Source organism: Globicephala melas, chromosome 16, assembly GCF_963455315.2.
Source record: "Globicephala melas chromosome 16, mGloMel1.2, whole genome shotgun sequence".
Classification (NCBI taxonomy): domain Eukaryota; kingdom Metazoa; phylum Chordata; class Mammalia; order Artiodactyla; family Delphinidae; genus Globicephala; species Globicephala melas.
In genome coordinates, this window is record NC_083329.1 from 73,212,438 (window position 1) to 73,231,446 (window position 19,009).

The following is a 19,009-nucleotide window of genomic DNA, read 5'->3' on the forward strand; positions in this document are numbered from 1 at the left end:
TGCTCTCAGTGACACACTTAGGGGATTTAGAGTTTCTGTCTCAGTTTTAGTCCCCAAAAGCCTAGAGATCCTGGCTCCAGAGAAAGATGACTTCATCAGCAAATGTGAAGCCATGACTGTCCCTTATTGACTTTTTAAAAAAAATTTATTTTTGGCTGCATTGGGTCTTCGTTGTTGGGTCTTCGTTGCTGCACATGGGCTTTCTCTAGTTGTGGTGAGTGGGGTCTACTCTTCGTTGCAGTGTGCGGGCTTCTCATTGTGGTGGCTTCTCTTGTCGTGGAGCACGGGCTCTAGGCACGCGGGCTTCAGTAGTTGTGGCACACGGGCTCAGTAGTTGTGGCTCATGGGCTCTAGAGCGCAGGCTCAGTAGTTGTGGCGCATGGGCTTTGTTGCTCTGCGGCATGTGAGATCTTCCCGGACCAGTGATCGAACCCGTGTCCCCTGCATTGGCAGGTGGACTCTCAACCACTGTGCCACCAGGGAAGTACCCCCTATTGACTTTGGATTCTTTATGCCAAGAGGCCAACAGGCAGAGAGAGGGGTCACCATCTGAGGAGCCTGAGTGCCCAGAGGGGCTGGGGCCAACCTGAGCCCAAGGAATGCCAGCTCACTATGCTTGCTGTCCCTGAGTCAGGGCCTTTTCTCTCTTCCTGCATCCCTCTGCTAGCCACATAGCCCTTCCTTCCTCCTGGGCCTCCGTACTCTGTTCAGTCTGATCACAAATTGGTTGTCCTTCCTCTGTCTCTTCCTATTCTATGCTAACCCTTCCCTTGCTAGATTCTCCCACTTTCTCCAGCCAGCCTTTCCATCTGTTTATGAGCATCTTTTCTCTCCATTCTGTGTCAACCCACCTTATTCCTTCCCATCCCACCCAGTCCCTTCCTTTTCAGGCCTCATCCCCAGCTAAAGCTGGTGAAGCCTGAAGGGTGAGAGGGGGCACTCTGGAGACAGATTGTCTGTTGGGTTTGAATTCTGGTTCAATCAATACCTGTGTCCTTGCATAAATTAATGTTTCTGGGCCTCGTTTTCCCCATCTGCTCACAATGCTACTCACATCACAGTGTTTGGAGGAAGGTTTAAAGAACTTGTGATGGGTGGGAGGTGGTAATCAGTGTCAGCTATTTTTATGTGAGCTCTTTGAGGGGACAAACCTTCTCTTTCATCTGTGTTTCCAGCCATGAACGAGGACAAAGGAAGACTCTGTTCCTATCGCAGGCCCTCTGCCCATGAGCTGAGTTCTCTCTCTGCCAGCCCAGCACCATGGAAAATGCAGCCCCATCTCCAACTCTGCTGCCAGTGGTGAACATAGAATCTGTTTGTTTTGGTTATCCATAGTGGCATCTTTGATTATCAGGTGGCCACTTCTCTCTCTCTCTCTCTCTCTCTTTTTGGCCATGACGTACAGCTTGCGGAATCTTACTTCCCTGACCAGGATCAGACCTGGGCTTCGTGAGTGCAAGGGCCAAGTCCTAACCACTGGAGCGCCAGGGAACTCCCAGCGTGGCCATTTCTCTTGCTCCGTGAGGGTGCATTGGGGTTACTCAGTTTTCAGCTCATGGCTGGGGTGGTCTGGAGGGCCCATGATGGCTTCATTCACATGCCTGGTGCTTTGGTGGAGAAGGCCAGAAGCTGGTCTCAGTGAGTTCCCTCTCTATGAGGTTTCAGGGCCTCTCAACATGGTCTCTCCAGAAGGGTAGTAAGAATTCTTACCTGGCAGCTGAGAATCCCAAGGCTGAGTGTTCTGAGAGACATAAAGTGGAAGCTTATAAAACCCTGAGACCCAAGGTGGCCTAGCATCACTTCCTCTGTATTCTATTAGTCAAAACAGTTAAAGAGCCTGTCCAGATCTAAGGGCAGGGCACACAGACCCCACTTCAGTATGGGAGAAGTTCCGAAGAATTCATGGCCATCTTTCAACTGCCACAGTGGAACAGCTAGAACCCTCTTTGGAAAGGAGAGTCCATATCCAGATGAAGTGTCTATTCCAGTAAAATCAAAGTGCTATTCCTTCCATGATGGAAGCTGTCCAACATAATCAACTTGGGGAATGGTGTCATACTGGGGAATCAGCATTGGTCTCTGCTGGTGGCAAGTTGGGTGCTCACCAGTGGCCGTAGCCAGGTTGGCCTTTGTGAGTGGACGTCTACGATGCTCAGCCCATACATAACCTCCATCCCTACCACTGTGGCCACTTTGCTTATGAGCCTATTGGGTGATGACAGGGGTGGCTGAGGAAAGAGGCTGAATGGTAACCACAGAATGGATCATCCTATCCCCTTGATTATTAAAATTCTCCTCTGCTGAGGTCACCCTTTGGTGAGCATTCACACAGGACACAAATGTGGGTTTTTTTGCCTGTTCAGAGAAGTCTATCCACATACCTCCTCCCCAAACTTCACTGTCACCAATATTCCAATTGTGTTCCTTCTAAATCCTTGAGCATTCAGTCAAACATTGGCCATGGCCCATGAATCAGCAGACTCGTACCTCTGGCCTTTTCTCCCTCCAGGAAAAAATGAACAACCAAGTTCACTATTATTCTCCAGGGTCCACCTGTCTTTTGCATAGGCCAAATGAGTGAGTTGAATGGGTCTGTAGGTGGGAATCATCACTCCAGCATCCTTCAAGTCCGTCCTTCCAGGAACACAGTATTTTTGGTTTACTGTTTTCCTAGGTAGAGGCAGTTCTAGTAGCTTCCACTTGGCCTTTCCTACCATAACAGTCCTCACTCCACAGATCAGAGAACCAATGTGAGGATTCTGTCAGTTGCTGCGTATGTCTATTCCAATTCTGAAACTGGGCAAATAACCATAGGGTGGCATCAGGGACCCTCTGTGAGTGGACCTGAGCTAAATCTTCATGGATCACCTGTGCTCCATTAGCCCCTACTCTCTGAATGGTGAGTCTTCAGAAATTAGTTCAGAGCCAGTGTCCAGTAATCCCTGAAAAGTATGATTATCTCTCTCTAATGCACAGTACTGACGCTGGCAAACAGCTGTTGGTCCTTTTGGGGAAGGCTGAGAGAAAGATGAACAATATCCGTGGTTGTCTTTGGCTCTCTGCTTCTCGCTGTTTCATGGGTTCTACAGAAAAAGTTTCTTTGCGGAGTGTGGGCGGATCGGGAGTGGCCAGCAGGAGGGTATTTTTGTTCAGTCCCTGTGCAGCCCCAATAAAGTGGCAAGAAGGGACATACATCTTCCTCTATCTTTTTTTTTTTTTTTTTGGCTGCGTTGGGTCTTCTTTGGTGCACGCGGGCTTTCTCTAGTTGCGGAGAGCGGGGGCTACGCTTCGTTGTGGTGCGCAGGCTTCTCATAGCGGTGGCTTCTCTTGTTGCGGAGCACGGGCTCCAGGCACGGGGGCTTAGAGGCCTGTAGGGTCTTCCCGGACCAGGGCTTGAACCACTGTGCCACCAGGGAAGTCTCATCTTCCTCTATCTTTGCAAGGCCCCAGCAATGAGGTTTTTACCTGAGCCTTAGATCCACAGGTCTCTTCCCGGCCACCGCCCACCTGGCACCTCCAGGCCTCTCAGCCCCACCCCTCCCAGCTGGCCCCGCCCCCCGCCCTACCAGCCAATCGGAGGCTCCGATCCTGGAGCGTCACAATAACCGCTTCGCAGCCCCGCCCACGGTGTTCCCATGATGACGTTAAGCAGCCTGGGTGGAGAGAGCCGGACTTTCCTGGCCACCTCACGCGGGGAGACCGGCACAGGTACACTAGGAACAGGTGAGGGGCTGAGATTGCGGGAAGACAGATTCTTCAAAGCGCCCCGTCCCTCCCCCGCACCCCTCCTTGTTGGTTTGTGAAAATTTGGGCTCCGCCTCATGTGTCTTCTGGTTCAGTCAGCTTCTCATAGGTACCCTGGCCTCTCCTTGTCCCCCAAAACAAAGCTGTAATAACATTGGTTGGGCTCTCTGAGCAAAGTGCACGGAGAACGGAGCCTCCTGAGGGCCTTGCCCTTTGTCAGGGACAGAGGCAGCCTGGCCCAGTTCTGACCATAGGACCAGAGATTTGGGACTGGGGTGTGTGTGGTCTGGGAGAGTTTTGTCCTCGTTAAATGATGTGAGGCGCTGTGGCGCCATCCACGACCATGCGGGGAAGGAAGAGCCTCTTGGAGAAGCAGACTCGGAGCCTTGCTTACAGCCCTTAAGAGGCTAAACTAGCCAAGCCCAGCACCAGAAATCCCCGTTTCAGCCCTCTCCCTCTCACCACATCTCCAAGCTTTCCAGTTTACCTCACCTTCCCTCTTCCTTGAAGCCCTTGTCGACTAAAAAATTATTCACCACCTAAAAGTTGAGAGTTATGTTTTATTCAGCGGGAAGTTTTAGGACTTCAAGCCGGGGAGGCAGCATCTCAAGTAACCCTGGGAGAACTGCTCCGAGGAGGCGGGGGCAGGTTATATATGAGTTTTGCAACAAAGGCAGGTAGTCTGAACGTCAAAAGAGGACTGTTAATTAAAGAAACCCAGATATGTCAAGTTGAGGAATTTCGTGTTTTTCTAGGTATGGGAAGATGCGAGAGTCTGGGCTCACTGCCGTCATATCTTTGATATGCACCTCAGCTATCTGGGGCCAGGATCCTGTGTTTTCATATCCTGAGTTTCCTCAGGGCTCAGTCTAGGGAGTGGCTGCAGTCTGATGGCTGCCAGGTGGTAGATATTCTTTCCTTCCCGAGTTTCCTCAGGGCTCACAAGCTCACGCTGGAGGGCTGCAATTGCTGATGACTGTGACATCCTATGTTTACTGATGTGGCAGGCAATATTCCATTTATCACTCTTTCCCCACTTGTATTGAGGTGGCATTCCTTGGTCCTTTTTTTTTTTTTTTTTTTTTTTGGTACGCGGGCCTGTCACTGTTGTGGCCTCTCCCGTTGCGGAGCACAGGCTCTGGACGCGCAGGCTCAGCGGCCATGGCTCACGGGCCCAGCCGCTCCGCGGCATGTGGGATCTTCCCGGACCGGGGCACGAACCCGCGTCCCCCGCATCGGCAGGCGGACTCTCAACCACTGCGCCACCAGGGAAGCCCTCCTTGGTCCTTTCTCAAGAGGCCCCACTCCCGAATCTCACCGCCACCTGGGGTGATGGCAGTGCCATTGGCTCAGCCCTTGGACTCTTCCTCTTTTTCTCTTTATCCCTGTAAGTGAAGTTATGGCTTTAAATTCTGTGTGCTGACTCTCCAAACCACTGTCTCCAGTCCGTTTTTCTGGACACAAGGCTAAGCAGCCGACTACCTCATATACATCCACGCTTGGATGTCTAATAACTGTCTCAAATTGAGCACATTCAAAATAGAACTACTGATCACCACGCCTCAAAAAGCATTATCATTCATCAGTATTCCCCATTTCAGTAAAGGAGGTACCCTGCCCTGGAGGCCCAGGCCTGACCCCCATTTCTCTCTACCTAGTCTACATTTAAATCCCATCACTACCCTCCGCCTCCACTGCTCCTGCTCTGAACTACTGCAAGAGCCTAAGAAGGGATCCCCCTGTTGCTGCTCTGGATCCCAATCAACTCTCCCCACATTTTGGCGCACGTCACTGTGAACTGCCCACGCCCTACCCGACCCCACGCTTCCTTGTTCCTGCTCACACTGGCCCCTTGAAGTTCTCCTGGCTTTACAAGCTCATTTTTGCTGCATGACTTACCTTCCCTGATCATTATATCTAAACCTGACCCCTGGTCCAAGGCACTCCCAAATAGGTAATACTCTGAAGGAAGCAATACCACAAATAAGCATGTAAGGTAGTGTTCAGCTTCACAGCTGTGGTGGAATTACTGGTCTGGATGCTTCACTTTACTGCAGTAGTGGCCTCCAGCCAAGATGACATCATGGTGAGTAGCATGGACTTTCTGTCCCTTGACATTGGGCTTGGTAGGTGACTTGTTTTGAAACTCCTGTGGCTGTGATGTGAGCAGAAGCTTGTTCTCATGTGTTTCTGCCATCGCCAGCAGTAGAATGTATGCAGATTGCCCATTGGTCCCAGGATAATTAGAGACCCAGGGAGCAGACCTGAGCACACCCTATTGGCTGAGGTCCAGCCACCCCAGGGTGCATGAATGTGGAACAAAGTCTTATATGCCGTGGAGACTTTGTGGCTGTTTGTTACACAGCATTCTGGCAATAGCCAACCAATTTACAACGTTGTGTTAGTTTCAGGTGTACAGCAAAGTGAATCAGTTATACATGTACATATATCCACTCTTTTTTAGATTCTTTTCCCATATAGGCCATTACAGAGTATTGAGTAGAGTTCACTGTGCTATACAGTAGGTCTTTATTAGTTATCTATTTTATATATAGTAATGTGTATATGTCAAACCAAATCTCTCAATTTATCCTTCCCTCCTCTTACCCCCGAGTAATCATTACTTTGTTTTCTACATCTGTGACTCTATTTCTGTTTGTTGTTTTTTTTAATTAATTATTTATTTATTTATTGGCTGTGTTGGTTCTTCCATGCTGCGTGTGGGCTTTTCTCTAGTTGCAGTGAGCAGGGGCTACTCTCTGTTGCGGTGCACGGACTTCTCACCACAGTGGCCTCTCTTGTTGCAGAGCACGGACTCTAGGCGCACAGGCTTCAGCAGTTGCGGCACGTGGGCTCAGTAGTTGTGGCTCACGGGCTTTGTTGCTCCGCGGCATGTGGGATCTTCCCGGACCAGGGCTCGAACCTGTGTCCCCTGTATTGGCAGGCGGATTCCCAACCACTGTGCCACCAAGGAAGCCCCTCTATTTCTGTTTTGTAGATAAGTTCATTTGTACCCTTTTTTTAGATTCCACACAGAAGTGATATCATATAATATTTGTCTTTCTCTGTCTGACTTATTTCACTCAGTATGACAATCTCTAGGTCCATCCATGTTGCTGCAAATGGCATTATCTTGTTCTTTTTATGGCTGAGTAATATTCCATTGTATATATGTATCACATCTTTTTCCATTCCTCTGTTGATGGACATTTAGGTTACTTCCATGTCCTGGCTATTGTAGGTAGTGCTGCAGTGAACATTGGGGTGCATGTATCTTTTCAAATTATGTTTTTCTCCGGATATATTTCCAGGAGTGGGATTGCTGGATCATTAAAAATAGAGCTACTGGACTTCCCTGGTGGCACAGTGGTTAAGAATCCGCCTGCCAATTTAGGGGACATGGGTTCGAGCCCTGGTCCGGGAAGATCCCACATACCGCTGAGCAACTAAGCCCATGTGCCACAACTACTGAGCCTGTGCTCTAGAGCCTGCGAGCCACAACTACTGAGCCCGCAGGCCTAGAGCCCATGCTCCGCAACAAGAGAAGCCACTGCAATCAGAAGCCCACGCACCACAATGAAGAGTAGCCCCCACTTGCCGCAACTAGAGAAAGCCTGCGCACAGCAACGAAGACCCAACGCAGCCAAAAATAATAAATAAATAAATAAATTTTAAAAAGAAAAAAGAGCTACCGTATTTTTATAGGAACTTTTATACTTCACAGAGATAATTTTTCATCTATGAAACTGGCAATGATATATAGAGAGATAGAGACTATGAAATATGCGTTTGGTAAGGGCTCAGGAAACAGGAATGTTAATTTGCTGCTGGTAAGAGGGTAAATTGGTAGCAACCTGTTTGGAAGTCTTATTTGGCTATAAGTATTAAAATTATTACATTCGCTCAATACTTCTATTACTAAAAATTTATTCTAAGAAACAAGGACATGCACAGAGAATTATTGACAAGGATATTCACTAAAATGTTATTTCACAGTGTAGTAAAATGTAAATGTTAGTAGAGGACATTGTTGTTTTATAATTCCCAAATGATAGACACTAGAGCACTTCTAATACAGGCATCAGTTATGAGGAATGCTTAGCAATGTGCCAGGCAAATAGCTCTCTGAGCAAGGACTGGGACCCACTTCCACCCCATTGCCCAGACTTTACCCTCAGGGCTAACAACATGGAGTGAAACTCACCCACGGCTGTCTGCTCGCCCCCGCTGCTCCTGGGGGAGCAGAAATTCTGCCCTGAAGAACTGGAGGCAAAAACTGAGACAGGAACATCAGGTCCTGCAGCAGGGAGGGGCCCAAGGAGGCTCTGGCAGGAGCGTAGCGCTGCGGGGGAAGGGAACGCCATTGTTCTAGGGAAGCTACAGAAACGTACCATAATGACTTCACGAGCCTACTCCGGTATGGTCAAGTGGCCCTTGACGAAGCTCTTACCTATGATCTCATTTGATCTTCAGGTCAGGGCTGAGATGGACAGCGGTCACCAAAGCTCAAAGGAACGAGCTTCCCTGAGGTCTCCGAGTGAAAATGAGAGCTAACACCATGGGCACTCACGAAGCTGTGCTCTTCTAAGTTCTTTGAACATATTAATTCATTTAAGGTTCATAACAAGCCGAGGGAGGAGGCTCTCTCATCATTATTCTATAGATAGGAAGCAGAGAAACGCAGCGAGGCCACAGCCAGCTTGTGGCAGAGCTGGGGCGTGAACTCAGGGGTCCTCACTCAGGTCCACACACTCGGCCTGGATCCCAGCAGGCTCCTAGGTCCACCTCACTGGTTTTTGGCTCTCAAACGTCTTCTCTGCCTCACTGCCTGGCCCTGGGAAAAGGGCAGGCTGAGGGCCAGGAGTAAGTGAATTGTCCTGGCTGGCCACAGTAGGGACTGCTTCAAAACGTACGGTTTCTTCTTCTTCTTCTTCTTCTTTAATTTTATAAATTTATTTTTATTTTTGGCTGCGTTGAGTCTTCACTGCTGTGCATGGGCTTTCTCTAGTTGCAGGAGCAGGGGCTACTCTTTGTTGTGGTGCGCGGGCTTCTCATTGTGGTGGCTTCTCTTGTTGCAGAGCACGGGCTCTAGGTGCACGGACTTCAGTAGTTGTGGCTCGCGGGCTCTAGAGCGCAGGCTCAGTAGTTGTGGCGCACGGGCTTAGTTGCTCTGCGGCATGTGGGATCTTCCTGGACCAGGGCTCGAACCCGTGTCCCCTGCATTGGCAGGTGGATTCTTAACCACTGTGCCACCAGGGAAGTCCGTACGGTTTCTTCTCTATGAGAAGACCCCCTTTTAGGCAGGACAGAAGGGGAGGAACGGGAGCGGCAGACCTCTCCCAGGCATGAGCCCGGCATCCGTTGTCTCACCGTGTGGGTGGGAGCTGGGAGGCAGGCACTCTAGGCTATCACTCTCTTTGTTTCCTTCCCTCCAGAGCACAGACACGCCGCTGTGTACTGATGGAGTTCATCAGTCAGTGTGAGGGCGCGTTGCCGGAAGATGTGACTCTGTTCCCCCTCACCCTGAGGACAAGGCAGGGCCACCGCACGATACAACAACATGCCGATCTCCATGGATTCCTGAAACACAGGTCAGTGCCCCAGACACACAGTCGTGGTGATTTGCTTGCTTCTGTTCTGAACTCAGAGTCCTAGAAGCCCTCACTCGGTTCCCTGGGACAGTCTTACAGGTGATGTTAGTTGATGCTAAGAATCCTGTACCCATGAGTCTTTTTTGTAGTGTCATTTGCTGAGTATGCAATCCAGTCCTTCCCACCCTGGCTTTGAGACGGTCCTTTGTTGGGCATGCAACTTCTGGCTTTTAACTTAAAATGGTTCTTCAGGCAAGCGTGGCAGGAAAGCAGAAGCCATCTGCTGAAGACAAGACTGAATGGCCTGGTTAAATTATTATAGTAACCAACAATATCAGGATAAAGAGAAGAAATAAGCTTTCATGAGGTTTGATACAGAACTACTTCTCAGGGTTACCCCAGGGGCATGAGCACCGTGACATAGCCAGCCTTCCGACTCACCCTGTAAAGCACACGGACTCTAAATGTTTTTTTAATGTAACATTTTTTCATACTCTGCACGTTCTGCATATACAAAATTAACCTCCTAAAGGTTGAACTTCACTTTTAGATTTTAGAGCTTTGCCTGCCCTGTGGGCTGGATAAGTAGGTCAGCCGGTCAGCTCTTCAATGTTGCATTAATAAAAAATGTGGAGCTAATTAAATGTAAAGGATAGCACCGTGCCTCTTATTCCTAGGGTCCCTTGCACGCGACTGCTGTGTCAGGTGACAGGTGAAGGAGCAAAAACCTCTGGGGCATTTGTTTATTCAGGAAGCATCAAGATGGTGTGGGTGTAAAACCCCGTTGACAGCATTGGTTTTTTCTGAGTTTAGTGTTTGATCATAAGAAAGACAATACCAGATAGGCTTGTCTGAAGAGACTGGCCCCTTGGCTGAGGCTGAATCCTAATTTCCTGGGAGTAAGACACAGGCACAAGGCCATGGACAGAGAGTGGACAGGGCATGTGAAGCCAGGCCTCTTAGGATATGGCACGAAGGGAGTAAGACTAGGAAGAAAAGCAAGGAAATCATTAAAACTGAGGATCAAAGTGAACACCCGGGTGGGTCAGGGGGATATGGCCACATCCGGGGCCAATGGTTTGCCCCCTTGAGTTACAGACTCAGGCTTAGGCACACACAGAAGATGTCTGAACATGATGGTGTGTCTACTTCATCCACTGAGACATAGTAGTACACTGGCCCTACTTCCTAGTGCTCTTTATGCCCTGCCTTTATAACCTCTCATACACATAATGATATTTATTCTTTTTTTTTTTTTGCTGTACGCGGGCCTCTCACTGTTGTGGCCTCTCCCGTTGTGGAGCACAGGCTCTGGACGCGCAGGCTTAGCGGCCATGGCTCATGGGCGCAGCCGCTCCGCGGCATGTAGGATCTTCCCGGACCAGGGCACGAACCCATGTCCCCTGCATCGGCAGGCGGACTCTCAACCACTGTGCCACCGGGAAAGCCCAACATTTATTCTTTTAAGGTGCAAAACATGTTTACATACAAAAACTTGAATCCCCACAAAATCTATACAAGCCTAAGACACAGTCCTGACACTCACAGCCCTGATTCTCCCTGACACAAATGTCCTACGCAAATCTGGTCTAGGAAAACTCACCTTTAAGATGAGATGAGGAAAAGAATCTAGCGAAGGATCACTTTGGAGATCACTACATGAGAAAAGTCAAGGCAACACAAACGGTTGAGGAAGGACTGTTGCCACGAGGCCCATGAAAAGCACGACCAAACATCTTGTGTCAAGTGACACCAGATGATAGAGTCTCCTCTGCAAACAGGAGATACATGTGGAGACACAGAGATGAGGGGAAGAGGGCAGGACCTCAGAGATGAACCGTGACCTGGCAGAGCTCAGGGATGGAAAAACCCTGCTCAGAAGTGATTTCCTCTGGGAGCAGGCAGTGGGGAAAAGAGGAGGGAGTCGCTACAAAGAGCCTCTTTCTCACCCTACTCAGTGTCTGAGCCCTCTGGACTGATTCCCTTGCAGGAGTGCTCAGGAGTTTGCTCATACATCTACAGTGGCTGGGAGGCCTGTTCTAGGACTGCTCTATGATGGAGAAGGCCTTCCTTAGGACAAGCTGTTCTCTCTCCAACCTTGACTCCCCACTAGCTCGTCCTAGATCTCTTCTTTTTAGGGCTTCATGAACCTCTGGGCTCCCTCTCATGGGTCTCCCACCCATGTTCCCAAGTCTAAGCTCCTTAAATCCCAAATCCATGATCTCTCAGTTGCTACAGCCTTGATCCATAGGCTCATGGTCCCTGAGCTCAGAGCCCTCTGCCTCCTGTCAAAAGTACCCTGGCCACCCCTTCTCCAGGACCCTTGAAACCCCACTTCTTTGTGTTCTGCCTCATTGCATCTGGACACCTGAGCATTGAATTAGGGATGGGGTGTGGGGACCTGGAAGTGATGCAGAAATAAGAGTTTAGTGTTGTATGTCATCACCATGGAAACACCTGGTCCTGTGATCTGGGTGCAGCTTCAGGGATGTGGGACCAGAGTCAGACCAGCAGGGGCGCCAGTCTTCACTCCACAAGTGTTTCTGAGTGGCTGTTCTGCTAGGCCTCTTCTCTCCCCTGATCTCCTCGGAGCATTGGGTCCTTGGGAAGCATCGGGTTCCTGGGGCTCATTGAGGAACTGGGGAGCTCCAGGATTGAGGGGCTGCTCCACTGCAGGCTCAATGTGTGGCCGACACAGAACAAGTATCAGATAACGAGCCCATCACAGGGCACCCACAACTGACAAGGGCAGAATAAATGCCAGCTAAAGGAGACCATCAGGGGACCCTCAGAATTAAAGACAGGAGTGACTGAGTTGAGGCCGTTCACTACTCATCAGAGAGGACCAGAGAGTGGAGAAGCAAGTCTTGGAATAGAAATGCAAGAGGACTGGGCGTACCGGAAGACCCACATGGCCTGAGAACTCAGCACCTCTGACTCTGGCTTAGAAGAGGCCTAAGGCTTCAGAGCTGTGGCGAGGGCGGGGCTTTTAATGAAATAACATCTGTTAAGAAGGACTGGGCAACTTAAAAAGGCTGTACTGCCTGAGGAGCCATGGCCTGGGCCAGTTTCTTGATGTGCGCAGGCAGCCAGTGCTTACTACCATTTTTTTTTTTTTTTTTCGGTACACGGGCCTCTCACTGTTGTGGCCTCTCCCGTTGCGGAGCACAGGCTCCGGACGCGCAGGCTCAGCAGCCATGGCTCACGGGCCTAGCCGCTCCGCGGCATGTGGGATCTTCCCGGACCGGCGCACGAACCCGCGTCCCCCGCATCGGCAGGCGGACTCTCAACCACTGCGCTACCAGGGAAGCCCCATACTACCATTTTATTCTTGGAGCTCCACTCTCCTTAAGACATTGAGTGAATCAACAACGAACTGAGCCAAAGTTTAAAAATATACGTACAGAAATGCAACAAGTGCTGGGACTTCCCTGGTGGTCCAGTGGCTAAGGCTCTGTGCTCCCAATGCAGGGGGCCGAGTTTCGATCCCTGGTCAGGGAAGTAGATCCCACATGCCGCAAATAGAAGATCCCGCCTGCCGCAACTAAGACCCAGCACAGCCAAATAAATAAATAAATATTAAAAAGAAAAGAAATGCAACATGTGTTTTGAAAATGGCCAGATTGTGAAGAGAGGGCCAGAGCAACAGAGTTGCCTTTTTTAAAAAAAAATAAATTTATTTATTTATTTATTTTTGGCTGCATTGGGTCTTCGTTGCTGCGCGCGGGCTTTCTCTAGTTGCGGCGAGCGGGGGCTACTCTTTGTCGCGGTGTGCGGGCTTCTCATTGTGGTGGCTTCTCTTTGTTACAGAGCACGGGCTCTAGGCGTGTGGGCTTCAGTAGTTGTGGCTCACGGGCTCTAGAGCTCAGGCTCAGTAGTTGTGGCGCACAGGCTTAGTTGCTCCGAAGCATGTGGGATCTTCCCGGACCAGGGCTCAAACCCATGTCCCCTGCATTGGCAGGCGGATTCATAACCGCTGTGCCACCAGGGAAGCCCCAGAGTTGCCTTTTTAAAAACCCACATGGCTGGCATCCAAAAGCCAATTCCTGGAAGGTATTCATAAAAATCTTTCCAGAAAAATCACATCTGAGTCAAGGAGGCTCTTTTGGCCTGCCTCCTGGAATTGGAGAAGTCCTTCACAACCTATCAGTGCTGTACCAAACTGGTTCTCTAGTTTCTGAATGTGCCGAGAATGGGCCTTTGCCTCAGCTAGGGAATCACCCACGAGGCCTCAAATAAAGTCAAGCCACGTGCAGAAGGCACAAGGCTGCACTCGCTGGGCCTGCAGAGGCACACGGGGTAGAGGCAGCGGGAAGCACAGTGCTGGGATGTGCAGCAGCCAAGGCCTGAGATATGCAGAAAGGAAGAGGGAAATGAAAGGCACAAGAAAGTGCAGAGATAGAAAGGAACAAGCAAAAACCATCTGAGCAAGTAAAAACATACATGGAGAGCAGTCAAGAACTGCAGGACAAATGACAGAAAACCATGGACCCGCCTGGAACACACGTAGGCGTCCTTGGTACCCAAGAGCCCCTGAACGCCTCACTCCCGCCCCCTAGTGGCTGCAGGGTAAGCTCTGGTCAAGGACAAGACATAAGTGCCAACTCCAGGTGACTTTGCACAGAAGCACATCTTAAACTGAAGAGTTTCAAAGATCAAGCAGTTTAAAATCATTTCCAGGAAGACCTGGGAAGTGGGGTCTCAAGGCAACACCTCCTCTTTGTTTCATGGAATAGAATTTGGGCTCAAAGAGGGGCTTCCCGCAGACCTCCACTTAGGGATTGAGAACTTTAGTGTAAATGTAATTATTTTCAAGCATTTTTTTTCTAGAATTTATTGTGAAGTGAAAGTTTTATGAATCTCTGCCAGATATATCTTATGTTTAAGGTTCTTCCTATTTGTGTATCTGTGGCTTCGTGTGAAAGAAAATTTTCAAAATTAAGGTTCATTAAAAAGTAAGAATAGGGCTTCCCTGGTGGCGCAGTGGTTGAGAGTCCGCCTGCCGATGCGGGGGACGCGAGTTCGTGCCCCGGTCCAGGAAGATCCCACATGCCGCGGAGCGGCTGGGCCCGTGAGCCATGGCCGCTGAGCCTGCGCGTCCAGAGCCTGTGCTCCGCAACGGGAGAGGCCACAACAGTGAGAAGCCCGCGTACCACCAAAAAAAAAAAAAAAAAAAGTTAGAATAGGGAATTCCCTGGAGGTCTAGTGGTCAGGACTCTGTGCTTCCACTGCAGGAGGCACGGGTTCGATCCCTGGTTGGGGAACTAAGATCCTGAAAGCTGCGTGGCAGGGCTAAATAAATAAATAAATAAATGGCTGTTGTGTTTTTTTAAAAAAGAATACTTTTGTTTCTTATTTATTTTTTAATTATAGTTGATTTACAATGTTGTGTTAGTTTCTGGTGTACAGCAGAATGATTCAGTTTTATATATATGTATTACTTCAATTAGTATGTATATATATGTATTCTTTTTCATGTTCTTTTCCATTATGGTTTATTACAGGGTATTGAATATAGTTCCCTGTGCTATACAGTAGGACTTTGTTTTTTATCTATTTTATACATAGTAGTTTGTATCTGCTAATCCCAAACTCCTAATTTATCCCTCCCCAACCCCTTTCCCCTTTGGTAACCTTAATGAGTTTGTTTTCTATGTTTGTGAGCCCGTTTCTGTTTTGTAAATAAGTTCATCTGTATCATACTTTATTTTATTTGGCCGCACCTGGCAGCTGTGGGATCTTATTTCCCCAACCAGGGATCAAACTCTTGCCCTCTGCAGTGGAAGCTCGGAGTCTCAACCACTGGACCGCCAGGGAAGTCCCTCAGTAAACACTTTTAGTCAACACGCTGCCATAAACTTGTGGTGTCCTGTAGTAGAATTCAGTTAGCAATGTTCTCAGAGTGTGTGGGAAGAAAGGTGAGTGGAAGCTGATTCCATCAGGCTGAGTGGAGAAGCATGGGGCGGGGGTGGAGGGCTTGAGACCTGATCGCCCTCCCCAGGCAGCGGCCGGGGGTCACTTCCCCAGCCCCTCCCTCCGGCGCATGACCAGAAGCCTGTGGCGGCTGCCTAGACTCAGCCACCCAAGCCAGGTCCCATGTGCCACGGTGGTGCCCGATATCACCACCAGAGGGTGAGTGGGATTCAGCATTGTTTGGCCTTGCTCTCTGGACAACAGAACAAACAACCTGGCTTCTGTTTCAGGACACCAATCTGTTTAGCTGAGATGCTGCCGTGCGGGTGAACCCCCATTTACTAGAGTTAGGTTTTCAAGAAAATTCCCTCTGCTCTTCAGGGTTATAATAAGGGGGTATTTCGTCCTGGTGTGACTTTGCAGTGTGTGTTTGTGAGGAGGGCATGTGCCCTCTCCCTGTACACCCCCCCTCACCCCAGCTTCCCGACCCTGAGCCTCTCTGGCACTCCTGATAGTGTAAGTGCAGGACCTGCACACTGACAACCACGATGCTGCCAAGGGAAACCAGCAAGGACCTGAGCAAATGGAGAGAGAGTTCGTGTTCATGGGCTGGAAGATGCAATATGATTAAGACGGCAATTCTCTCGGAAGTATCTATAGAGTCACTGCAGTCTTTTAAAAAAATCCCAGAAGCTTTTTACAGAAATTGGCAAGCTTATCCCCTAGGGCAAAAACAGCCAAAAGAATTTTGAAAAAGAACAAAGTTGGAGGATTTATGTTTCCCGACTTCAAAACTTACTATAAAGCTTCAGTAAAAAAGAAACAAACAAAAAACAGTATGGTGCTGGCATATGGATAGGCATATATATCAGTGGCACAGACTAGAGTCTGTTGTAGCAAAAATAGAAATGAAGTTTTCCCTCTCCTGAGAACAAGGAAAATAAAGGGAACAGGCTAGAGAAGAGACATAACCTGGCCTGAAAGAATTAATCACCCCTAGTTTTTTTTTTTTAACTGTTACTAATCTGTAGTGTCTGTAAATAGATTTTACTCCACAAAACTAACCTATTACTCTTTAACACTATGTGAATTACATCCTGCACTCCCTTGTAACATTTGCATTTCAGAAAAAAGTTGCAGGCTGATAACCCAGAGACAAACGGACCCAGTAACAGGGCTGCCTGACGCCAGCACTGACTGTTTTGAAATAATGCAGGAAGAAGAAGAATGCAGGACCTTCACTACTTTGATCCTTATCATATACCCTGGACTGCTAGCCCCACATATAAAATCTTCTCCCATTCCCGAAGGGGGTGTGGGCACAGTTCTTGAGGCGCTAGACTTCTGTCTTCCCTTCTGCCTGGCAGAAAAATAAAGCCATCTCTCTCTTCCTCCAAAATCTCTGTCTCCGTATTTCTGTATTTCTGTCCGGCATTGGTGCACAGGGAAGCCAATATTTCGGCAACAAGTCTAGAAATAAACCCTTACATTTATGGTTCATTGACTTTCAACAAAAATGTCAATGCAATTCAATGGAGTGAAAGGATAGTCATTTCAGCAAATGGTGCTGGGACAAAGGAATTAATGGTTGCCTGGGGTTGGGGTAGGAATGGGGAAGGACTGCCCACGGGGTGATAGAAATGCCCTAAAACTGAATTGTGGTGATAGTTGCTCAACAGTACAAATTAACTAAAAATCATTGAATTTACACCTGAAATGGGTAAATTCTATGGGGGAGGGAGAGGTAGACACCTCAGCCTGGAAGCAGGTCAGGCACTGGTGTGCTGAGGTGGGAGGGTCTGTAGTGGACAGGCTGGGTCTCTACCTTCTTCCCCACACCCTTGCTGAGCCTCTCGGAGCCTCTGCCCCTTCATTTTCGTAAACTAGGATAATGACACTTGTAGGCGGTTGGGGAGGGTGGAAGGAAGGCACCATAGGGCCAGCTGTGCCCTCCCTGTTGGGGTCCCACTCAGCTCCCAGAGCTGGGGGCAGCAATCCCTGACCGGGAGCCTCCCACTCTGGCTTCAGAGCACCCAGGGGCCGAGAGGGTCTGGCCAGCACCGTCCTGAAGGAGTAGCATGCTGCCCCCATGTACACTTTTCTAGTGGCTGCATTTAAAAAGTAAAAAGAAACAGGTGCAATTCATTTAAATAGTACATCTTATTTAACCTAATTCACTCTACATATTATCACTGACATGTGATCATTTTATTAATTATCAATAATACATTTTACATTCTGTTTTTCTTACAAAGTCTTCCAAATGTGATGTGTATTTTTCACTCATAGCGCGTTTCAGTTTGGACCAGCCATATTTCAAATGTCCAGATAGCCTCCGCTCATTTTTTGATTGGATTGGTTTTTTTGTGGTTGTTATTGAGTTGTATGAGCTGTTTGTATATTATGGAAATTAAGCCCTTGTCGGTTGCGTCATTTGCAAATATTTTCTCCCAAACAATTAGCACAGGTGCTAAGACCACTGGATACCCACATGCAAAAGAATGAAGTTGGATTCTTACCTCACTCCATATACAAAATTAACTCAAAATGGATCAAAGACCTACATATAAGAACCAAAATTATATAACTTGTATTGATAGAGGAAAACATGAGAGTAAACCTTCATGACCTTGGATTCAATGATTTCTTAGATCTGATACCAAAAGCACAAGCAAGAAAAGCCAAAAGAGATGAATTGGACTTCTTACAACGAAAAACTGTTGTGCATAAAGGAGAAAGGGAAAAGATAATCCACCCTCCAAAATGGTACAAGATGTTTGGCAATCACGTATCTGATAAAGATCTGTAGCCCACCAGCCAAGACTGAGAGAGATGTACCCAACTCTGCAGGACACTTCATTGGGCTTAGTGGGTGACTAGGAAAGAAATCAGTCTGGCAGGTGCCCAAGGCCAGTGCGGACCCCAGGGCTGGGGAGGGAGAGGAGGAAGGGCTGAGAGTTGGCGTTAGAACGGATGGCCACTAGAGGACGCCAGAGCACCAGCGGGTGTTGGCGGAACTCCACGGATGTAACCAGAGAGGAGGTGCTGGTTATCGGGCGGCTCTGACTCTCCCACCCAAACTGCCTCGTCTCACAGAGGGGCACAGAGGTCTGCCTTCAGCATTTGATGGGGGCACTTCTAGCCTGGTCGGGTGGCCTAGTGGTTGGGACAGCCTAACAGGCTGTCTGCGGACTGACTGCCCTTTGTTTCTCCAGAGGCAGGACTCTGGAACCCAGAAATACCTGGCTTGACTCATGGGATTGCAGCTGTCAAGCTGCAGGCCTGCGTGGGTGTTGGCATCTAGAAAACAAGGCTGTTGATCCTGAAAGTGGAGCCTGTAAAAGCCCTGGTATTTTGGTGGGTGGACTGTGCTCATCCCTGTTTGCTTTCTTCCTTTGCAGAGTTCTCCCCTAACTTCCTTCTTCCCTTTTCATCTGAGCCTCTTCTGTCCCCACACCCCTGCCGGGTGGACCTTAGCAAATCTCAAGTACAATATCCCGTATAATTAACTGTTTCAGCAGGCTGTATTTAGATCCCCAGAGCTTATTCATCCTGCATAACGTAATTTTTGTAATCGTGTCACCAACATCTCCTGTCTTCCCACGCAAGTTCCCGACAATCAAGATTCTGCTGTGTTTTGTGAGTTGGACTTTAGTAGATACCAGATGTAATTGAGATAAAAGTGTTTTCTTTTTGTGGTTGCTTTTTCCACTTAGCATAATGTCTTTCAGGTTCATTCATGTTTTCCCAAATGTAAGAGG

At 48.7% G+C, this 19,009-nt stretch overlaps 1 protein-coding gene across 4 annotated transcripts in view; it reads left to right on the forward strand.

Annotated features, from left to right (window-relative positions):
- Positions 1-19,009, forward strand: part of RASGEF1A (RasGEF domain family member 1A) — a 246,915-nt gene that overhangs the window by 60,747 nt on the left and 167,159 nt on the right. For all 4 annotated transcript variants that reach the window (XM_060286880.1, XM_060286881.2, XM_070043949.1 and 1 more), the window contains one exon: positions 9,180-9,335. The gene's annotated coding sequence lies outside the window, so the exon portion shown is untranslated. The remainder of the gene's footprint in view (positions 1-9,179; positions 9,336-19,009) is intronic.